The 10,000-nt window shown below is 39.0% G+C and overlaps 1 protein-coding gene across 4 annotated transcripts in view; it reads right to left on the reverse strand.

Moving 5' to 3' along the window:
* The window catches only part of LOC138003334 (glutamate receptor 2-like), a 39,133-nt gene that overhangs the window by 28,855 nt on the left and 278 nt on the right, over positions 1–10,000 (reverse strand). The window contains exons 1-2 of one of the 4 annotated variants that reach the window (XM_068849341.1): positions 6,174–6,197; positions 6,028–6,070 (exon numbers count right to left, since the gene is read on the reverse strand). The gene's annotated coding sequence lies outside the window, so the exon portion shown is untranslated. Of the gene's footprint in view, positions 1–6,023; positions 6,124–6,173; positions 6,198–10,000 lie in introns of those variants that run through there. The other 3 variants (XM_068849338.1, XM_068849339.1, XM_068849340.1) reach the window with 3 other exon arrangements.

The following is a 10,000-nucleotide window of genomic DNA, read 5'->3' on the forward strand; positions in this document are numbered from 1 at the left end:
TTAAATCTTTGTTCGGACCCCAGAGGGACACGCTTTTGTGGAATGGCACGGTTTTTGAAGCCGTTCAATAGCGATATTTCTTGTTTACAAACATTGTCGTCACATTTCTTTTGATATTCAAATTTGTCAACCACGGAACAAAAGAAATCATTGCTTCAACAGCCAATTGGGTTCTGGTTTGCATACTAATAACAATGGATGACGTCACGAGAAACATCGTTATAAATTCGCAGGTCGTGTTTTATCGGGCCTAAAACCACTCGGCTTCACCTCATGGTTTAAAACCGATAAAACACTCCTGCTCCTTAACACATTTTTACAGAAGGAAAAAATTTGACGACCACTGTGATGTCAACAGAAAACAAATTAATAGTTGATTCAAAATATGTAGATTTGGTTTTATCACACGAGTTAATAAAGTTAAATTAACCCATTGACTCTCAGGAGTGATCAATATGTAAATTCTCTTCACATTTTCAATGAAACGTCAGTCAGACAGGTATTGAGAATGAAAATTGTTATCAGGTTAAGAGGTGCGATCTTGATATAACACCAAATTCTCATGACTACCCAACAAAAAACCATATGGTACTAGTTGGGAGAATGAACGTTCATAGCCCACAAATCTTTCGTGTTTCACTTGCGCTAAAAGTTGTCTGGTGTAACATCGATTAAAAATCGTCTCTTGTAATATGAGTATCAGTATCCCCGAAATGACCATCATTTGTTGGCGCCGCCTCGTATGACGCGAACCCTAATAAAGAGTGAATTCGAATACGTTTCGGATGCGTGTGGACGGACAAATTCGATTTGACTACACTACGTGTGGATACGAATATTTTTGAATCTGGAAAGGGAAAGTTGTGGATTAAAAAAATGTCCGGATACGTGTGGACAGGGCCCCTGTAAAAAGCTGTGTTGGGGAATTTCGATTTCAGATTTTGCTTCGTTCGATAGTTATGACTATTTTAGTGAGGGGTATGCGTATTTGATCGACGCTCAAATTTTAAATGCGTGTCAGAAACAGTGAACCATGGTAATTTCGGAAATCGGGCGCTATATTCGAAAACGTTGAAATGAACAACATTTAATTGAATAACACTTCGTTATCTAAAATTCCTAAGCTTTTAGAAAATATATACTTTATTGGGGTTTGCGTCAAACGTGGGCCCACGAGGCAGCGTCAACAAATGGCAGTCATTTGGGATTTACTGACACCTTAAGCGTTGTGTTGACTTGGCACTTCCAATGAACGCTGATTGGAAGTAACTTCTTTCCCAGTCCCCTGATTCGAGATTGTATTGTAAGAATACTTTTACTCATGCGTAGTTGCAGTGGTTTTCTAATGACTGACGCCATTTTCCTTTCTAAAAATTCGCAGTTTTTGCTTTAACGTCTAAGAACAATTAAGACATCTAAATATTAAAAATAGGCAAGCATTGCGTACGTGTGGTAGGGCAGCAACAAAGCGCTGTATAATTGTCAACTGAGCTGGGTTTTGTCTTCCAGGTGATTCAAGTTATCTTTGCGTAATGTGTAGCTCTAATAGTACACGATATTGTTTTGGTACCGTTGAATTTTCCCTTGGTATCGTTTTTCATTATAGTCATCATTATATCTTGTCACGCCAATGCTTGATCCATGGCGATGGCGCTGTTGTGTTGTTGACCTCCCTCAAGTCTTTGTCAGTGCACGCTGGGCCCTGAGGACAACCCCAGAGAATGTGGTCCATGGTCTGACTTTGCTCGCCACAGGGACATTCTGGACTGTTTGCAAATCCCCACCTGTGCATATTTTCATTTGTTTTCCCACTTTAGCTCGTGCTCTGTTGAGCGTGACCGAGTCCTTCCTGCAAAGAAATGTTCCATTTGGCAGGTGTTCTTGGTGGGGTGGCAGGTCATCGTTTGGTGGGCTGATGTCATTCTCGATCTATTTCTCCAGTCTGGCGGTCGCAGACTGGTTTGGGTGGAGCGGTTTCACCGTCGTAAAACTGTGCCTGGATTGGAGACGGGATTCTACTTGCTAGTGATTGTAGAGTGGCGAGGGTCACTGAGCTGTTTATACCTCTCAACTTTTGCTATCGTACCTCTGCGTGTGCTGGGAGGGGCTATGCTAGAGAGTCTGTGCAGTGTTGGGAGTGGGGTGGCCCGTTATGTCCCTGTGATAGTTCTACAAGCACTATTCAGTTCGGGATCCACCTTTCCTATATGGAACGATCTTCTCCACACAGGGGCACAATACTCAGCTGTTGAGTAGCAAAGAGCAAGGGCTGTTGATCTCAGAGTCTTAACATCAGCTTCCCATGACGAGCTGGCCAATTTGCTGAGGAGGTTATTCCGGCTAGAAATTTTCTTCCTTAGCCTTAGCACGTGTTCTTTGAATGAGAGTGTCCTGTCCAAGGTCACACCTAGGTACACAGTATGCCTTTTGTTCTTGAGCCTCTCATTGTTCCATATAATTTCTAGCTCCGTCTTTGCATGTCTCTTGTTGAGATGGAAAATCCCTGGGTTAGCGTTTAGCGACCACTTGGCATAGTACACCGCAAGAGATTTGAGGGCATCACTGAGTCTTTCTTGGATGATGGTGAATGATTCTGCTTGCGTTGCAAAGACAGAGATCATCGGTATAGATGAACCTCTTGATGTTGGTTGGCTGGTAGTTGGTGTAAATATTAAAGAGGGTTAGAGATAGTACAGAGCCTTGGGGTAACTCGTTCTTCTGGCTTCTCCAGCGGCTCCTTTTCCCCTCCATTTCAACGTAAAGCCTGCGGTTGTCTAATAATGACCCGATAATTCTGACCAACGGGGTGTTCTTCATTGTTTTTGCTACTTTAAGCATAAGAGCCCTGTGGTTGACAGTGTCATATGCAGCACAGTCTACAAATACTGCACCCATGATGTTCTTCCTCTCAAAACCATCTTCGATGTATCGAGTCACGTTCAAGACCTGGGGCCCGTTTCTCAAAAGTCCCGAAACTTTACGGGGCGTTTTCGGGTGTCACAGTTCCCTTAGTATCTCAAGAACGGAGAGGATTTAATTCGCCAAACTTCACAGTTAGTTTTCTTTTTGTTGCCTTGAAAACATGTTAAAAGATTGGCTTTCTAAAACAAGTGGTTGGCAATTTCACAAATGGCTTTTCGGGCCCGAAAAGTTTTCGGGACTTTCGAGAAACGGGCCCCTGGCCACAAAATAATCTTCCCGCGGGCGAAACCCCGCTTGGTCTGATGTCAGATGATCTTCAACTGAGGGTGATATGCGACCCAATATCATCCGTTCATACACTGTCTTGGTAGATGTCTTAGGTAAATAGCCCCCTGAGAAGACATGTGGTTACTAGTAAAATACTACACCCAGAAAGATTGAAGAAGGATAAAAGGGAATCGAGAAACATTGGCCTCCTGGCTGACATGTTGATCATTTTCAAGTTCCCTTAGAACTTCTTTTACACCTCAAGTTTAAGCGTGCACTCTGAGTCTCTGACAGCTTTCTTAGACAAAAGTTCACTGACGTTAAGCCCTGTATTTGGATGGATGACCTCAAAATATACCACTTGCGGTCAAAAACATACGACCGAAAATTCTATTTAACACTCAAAAATGCGAACTAACGAAGAAACAGCTTTTGTTAGCCTGCTCGATACAAAACAAATATTGACGCAAAAGTAAATAAATACTGATACACAGTTTTTAGGAAGAGCAGAAGGAAGTTTTCAGGAAGTGTCGATCGAAAATAAGAAAGGTTGCCAGCAGACTACGGGCATCAGACCCAAAATGTGACATGAAAACAACTTAAATTTTGAACCCAGAATACAATTTTTGCTACGTTCAATTTTTCTATTGTACTTTTGGCTGCACAAGTAAACCGCCAGATCGAAAGTGACATCGAATTCAGTGGGTGGCGTGATCAAGTTACCTCGCATGTTTACTCGCGAAACAAAAGATACAGCTGTGTCACCTGTACCGGGTTTTTGTTTTTTTTAGTTTGGTTTTCTTTTCTTTCAAGTGTTTTAAAGATGGACAAGAAATGTGCGAATTCAACACAACGATCACAATCGCATAACTCTTGAGGTTGACCATTATTTCTGCAAAGTCAAAAAATTTACTCTCCTAGGCGAGGTTATTTATCCAGGTAATTCAAGTTCAAGTCTATTAAGTCTTCCAAAAAATTACTTACAATGAACACAGCCTGCAAATAGCGAGCTAATCTAGGCAGGCGTTCCATCGTTTTGGAAATAGCAGCTGCTTTATTATTCATCAAGGTCACAAATTCTTGCCGATTCTGGGGCGCAGTTTGTTGAAACTCAAGCACGCTTCCAACAGACCTGTTTATGTTTGTCAGTTATGCACGCGCTGCGGGCCTATTGTCACCACGTACTTACACTCTTACATCCTTACGCTCTCACTCACAACCTGGTGACATACTGTGTCGTGCACTACCACAAAAAAAACGGACAATTGTTCCTCACTTGCGGCATGCAATTACGCGTTTTTCGTTAAGTTCTCTCCCCATGCAGAAAATAAACAACATGAGGGTTCTTGACGAAAGGGTAAGAAGAAAATTTTGTTTTCTCCATCGTTACTTCAAGACCGCCTCTATCGTTTTAATCATAAGATAATTTGCTTTGGATGTCTAAATTGAAAAAAAAGGAACACTTGCGAGCGATTTGGGATTGTTTCTACACGTATGCAAATTCTGTTTGTTTAATTAAAAGACAGTGTCTCCGTACATGTTGTCACTGTAATTGCTTAATAAGCTCCCCACTGTTGATTGGATGAGACCGCGTCCATAAGTTGCTGGTGACTTCTTCCAATCAACACACGTCAATTATCGTTAAGTTTCCCTTTTAAAGAAGGTTGCTCTCACTTCCTTCAAATACGTTGCGCGTATCTCATGACTATTAGATTTAGCGGGCGGGATTCTTCATTAAAGCCCACTTGACGTAAATGTTTTCCCGCTGTATCAGCAGATCATTAAGAAAATACTCCGTATTTTTTTTTAAAGTTTACGCCTCCTTGGGTTACTAGGACCAATAACGGCCCAAGAAATACGTTACTCAAAGGTACTTATACTTCCAGCAACTTTAACAACAGAATTTATTATAGCAACTTGAAAACTTTAGAGTTTTAAAATATAATTCGTTTTCAAGCTGAAATAGAGTTGAAGCCTCTTAATGCAAATTTCTTAACAATAGAAACATTGCTGGGTACTATCCAAATTATTTTTTATCTCTGTCCCAAGGACCGTCGGATCAGTAGATTATGTTCTGTAAAGCACGTTTTTGCACTGTAGATCTAGAGTGAGAATGTTAAAGATAAAGTTACTTTCGAAGTCTTTGGACAAAAATAACGTGTTAATAGACGCAATTATGATGCTGACCAGACGTTCCTTTGATGGACGTATAGACGAAGAATAATTAGACATCGTCCCATGCAATATTTCAAGGAAAACGCAAAAAATACCGCCAATGGTTTAGTCAAGGAGTAGTATAATTTATCCACTGATAATACAATGATAAAAAGAACAACTTAGAAAGGAATATTTTGTAGTTATTTCTTCAGTAGGCAGAGAAAATCTAGCGTAACGGATTCAAGGTCTAATTAAAGAGTTTTTAGGGCTACGGTATATGTTAGTGTTAGAGTAAAGAATGAAGTTTGTAAACAGCATATGAAATTAAAACACCAAAATAGTCGTTTTTCTCAGTTTGGGGAAAATGGCCTTCATCATTTTCAACAAATTCCAAAACAGTTTATCGTTGGAATTAGTATACAATACATCAGGCCTCAGTTGTTCAAACGATGGATAGCGCTATCTGCCTGATAAATAACTATCCAGCGGATAAGTCATAGCGAAACCAATTGCGCTTTTCAGTGGATAGTGATTTATCTGCGGGATAGCACTAAGAAAACGCTTCCATAAAAGACGAAAGACGCTTCCATAAAAGACAAAAACGCTTGCATAAAAGAAGTTAAAGTTTTTGACAAATTGGTTTACGAAACAAAGTATAATATATACTCAAAACTTACTTACGAATTATTTTCTTAGCCTTTTTTGAACCTTCAAGACTTCGAGTCTGCAAAACAATGCAAGTTATTTCTCAGTAAACGTTATCATTGGTAGAGTGCGTACGTTACCAGGAATGACAAATTTAACATATGTATATATATAATATATACCTAAGGCCATGTATTTTGCAAATTAATTGGTTCCAACTGAAAGCTAATTTTGCACTTTTAGTTTATTATCGCTGTAGCACCTGCGGTAGCACCTGCCGAAGTATTTATTTGCTTTATATAGAATGCAGAATGCACAGTTTGAGGCAGTGAACGTAACTATTCATTCTTTTCATTTATTTGCCATTAACCACATGAAAGAAAAGAAAATATAAGGGTAGAATACAATAAAAATTTATAATAACTTCAAGACGATACACGACAATTTGTTTAAGGTGGTAATGACAAGGAAGCCTATATAGAAGCCAGGGGCTTATGAACTATAGACTTCCTGACAATATTGGGTACTTCATAATTCATATGAAATTTTGGGGACAGCATAAAATGTATTATTTTAAAAAACTATAAAGAAAAGAAAAGGGAAGAAGTATGTAGCTCAACAAAGAGTATATTTGACTAAGAAAGGCAACTTATTAGCTCGACACTATTGTGTAAATTTACACATTTCAGAATTTAGGGTTTCAGAAAGTATATTAAAATCTTTTTGAGAAAAAATATGTTTGTCTCATCAGCGAAAAAAGAATAAAGTCCACCACCTTTGAAACACTGCACACAGATCATTTACATAGAGCAGAAAGAGGAGAGGGCCTAATATAGAGCCCTGACGCACCCTACATTTAATTCCGCAAGACTCCTTACAGATACCATTAAATTCAACATATTGTTATCTACCGCTTAGATAGCTTTCAAACCACCTAAGCGCGGTGCGTCGAACACCATGATGCTTCAGTTTTTAAATTAGAATATGATTATCAATGGTGTCAAAGGCTTTAGACAAACCAACTGTATACAGTATTCCTTATTTTCAATAGTAGAAGACATTTTGTCATACAAACAAGCTAGAGCATAAGCAGTGGAGTGATGTTGTGAAAACCATACTGATTATCAGAGAGAATCTTAGAAACATTGAGAAACCTTCATAGGAAGACGACTGTACATTACTCTCCAGTCTAGAATTTTAGAGAATGCAGGTAAAACAGACATGGGTCTGTAATTAATGTAAAATAAAATAATATATCCTGTTCACAAGATTTAAATAAAGGAATAACTCGAGCAATTTTCAATTGATTTGGTACAATACCAGAGGTGATGGATAAGTTCATAATGCTAGTAACAGGGAAAATTGTTTTATCAATAGAATCTTTAATTATGTTCATAGAAATGTTGTCATGACCTACAGCAGTACCTGAACGACAAGTACCACAAATTTCAATACTTTCTTCATCACTTGCAACTTCTAGAAATATTGAATTGACTAGTTTTGGGGTTATAAAAAAGAACTATGCGACTTTTCTGATGCAGGAATTTTGCTAGTTAAACTAGGGCCAATGTTAGTTCAAATATTTACAAAAAAGATTAGCTATTTCTTTTGGATCAGAAACTTCATGATAATCTGCCCAAAATACGGATGGTAAACCATGCTTACCTTTATTTCTATATTTAGGATTTCATTGAGAACTTTCCAAGTGGCCTTAACATTTGATTTTAGCTTGTCAATTCGCTTATTGAAGGACAAAGTGGATCGCTCGTGAAAATGTTATCTATCAATGACGCTTTTTCGCTGTAATTCTAGTGGGACGTGTAATGAGTAGGAAAAACATCCTAGGTACAACAAATCCAAGAAATCGCTTGTCGCTAAATATGACAATGGTGATTAATTAACTTTAAATTCCAATCACTCATTGAAAATACAAGCGTATTTTCTTTGGTAATTTTTCCCAGTACTAGGTCCAAATCAGACAGAAATTTATTTAAGTTTGAGTCAGGTGATCAAAAAATTAAGCCAACAATTACCCTTTTTTCTTTTGTTCTATTAATTTCAACAAACAAAGATTCAGCACTTCCGTCGACAGGGAACACAAGATGAGGACGTTCTTTGTAATTTAAATGGTCACCAATGTAAAGGCCAACACCTCCACCAACGCAAGTGACTCTAGGTTTATGCAAAAAATTGTAACCCGCAATATCGGAAAAATGATGACAATCATCAAGCCAAGTCTCACGTGGGGGACATTGGGGTATATTAGAAACAGCAAAACCAAAGAAAAAATCATCCAAAACTGAAACCCGCATACAAAACCGTCAGAAAACCAATACAATGGTGACGAGTGGGGCATACAGAGCAAACTACACTAACACTTATGCACTTATCAATGTTATGCCCGAGGGGGGAGGGGAACACGGGATAGGGTGGGAGCTTTGATCAGAAACAAAATTTGGAGGCTAAGTGCCTTACTCTTGGGATAATATTTCAATTCAAAGTTCCCCACCTTGGGGAAAGGTTTTCAGTTTAAAGTTACCCACCAGACCAAGAATTTCAAGCCATCTGAAGTAAAGAATATGTGCTTGACATCCACAAAATCATCCCAATCAGCCTCATATTTTTGGATTATTATTTCACCGTCGATTTCAAAAGCCTGTTTCAAAAGATACTGAACAGAACTGTAATCACCACGAACCACCAAAACTTTTTTGTTCTGTTCAAACTCCAAAAGGACCTGTTGTTTATATAAAAAGCAAAAACAATAGTCCATTTTACAGTTGTGTGCTTAGTTACCTGGCCTGTGGATGAAAGTGAGGCTGGAGTTGACCTTGTTTTGATAGAAACCTCACTGCCTTTCTCATGTAAATTCTTACTAATTAGCATGACAACAACATCATTAACATGTGAAAAGGAGGGAGGTCTGTATCATAACAAGGTCAACCTCAGCCTCACTTTCATTTAAAGGCAAGGTAACTAAGCACACAACTGTAAAGAGGTTTAAAAACTGCTGCGCTTGATTAACCAAGCATCACAGAAAGACAAGAATAGCATGAATATACAATTACATGAAAAAAAATTCCGTGAGATCAACGGGAACAGAGTATTTGTTTACAAGTACATCGATAAAAAGAACCAATAGTTTGTTAACGTGATGCGATGAATTTAAATAGATTTATCTTACCATTCTTTCTTCCATTTTATTGCAACGGGAAGGAGTGGAAGCGTGTTCGAACTTCTGGGAATTCTGGTTACTTTCAAGATGGCAGATTCCTATCCAAGCTCACCGCATTCAAAATCCTGGTTGTTTTCGTCATTTGAACATTATTCAAACTTCCTGACCCTGAGGCCATCATTTTTTAGCATTGTTCAAACTTCCCGATCCCGGGGCCAACATTTATGTTCAAAGTTTCCTAAAATTCCCCACGTGGGGCACGCACGGACGTTCAAAGTTTCCACCATCTCGTGGTCCCCCCCTCCCATCCCCTCGGGCATAACATAGATAGGTGCATTATTTCATCAAAGTATTTATGAATGTCATGGACTTGTCTAAAGCCTTCATATTTTTTAGTATCTGGTTAAATCATAGGCTTTATTTCTGCCGCTCTCTCGAGCCCAGACTCTGTGGGCTCATTTTCTGAGGAAAAGCAGCTGGTAATGGTCGGTAAGGGAGCCAAGTTAACTTAGGAGAATTTGCACACAAGTCCTCTCTAGAATTGCAATTTTGCAATCGCAAAAAGCTATAGCTCTGGAAACTTCAATTGAAAATCTCTAATAGGCCATTTTACTCTGCGACCTAGCCTATGAATGGCTGCGAGGCTGCCGGTGACCTTGCATTGATACAGCCCTGACTGCTTTTATCATGCAAATTGTGTTGTTGTAATTCTAATTAGTCCATATATTAACATTACAAAAGCACGGAGGTTTGTATCAAAACAGGGTCACCGGCAGCCTCGCTTCCATTCGTAGGCCAGGTAACTTAGCTACAACTGTAAAGTGGTCTATTGAA

Source organism: Montipora foliosa, chromosome 5 (assembly GCF_036669935.1).
Source record: "Montipora foliosa isolate CH-2021 chromosome 5, ASM3666993v2, whole genome shotgun sequence".
NCBI classification, from domain to species: domain Eukaryota; kingdom Metazoa; phylum Cnidaria; class Anthozoa; order Scleractinia; family Acroporidae; genus Montipora; species Montipora foliosa.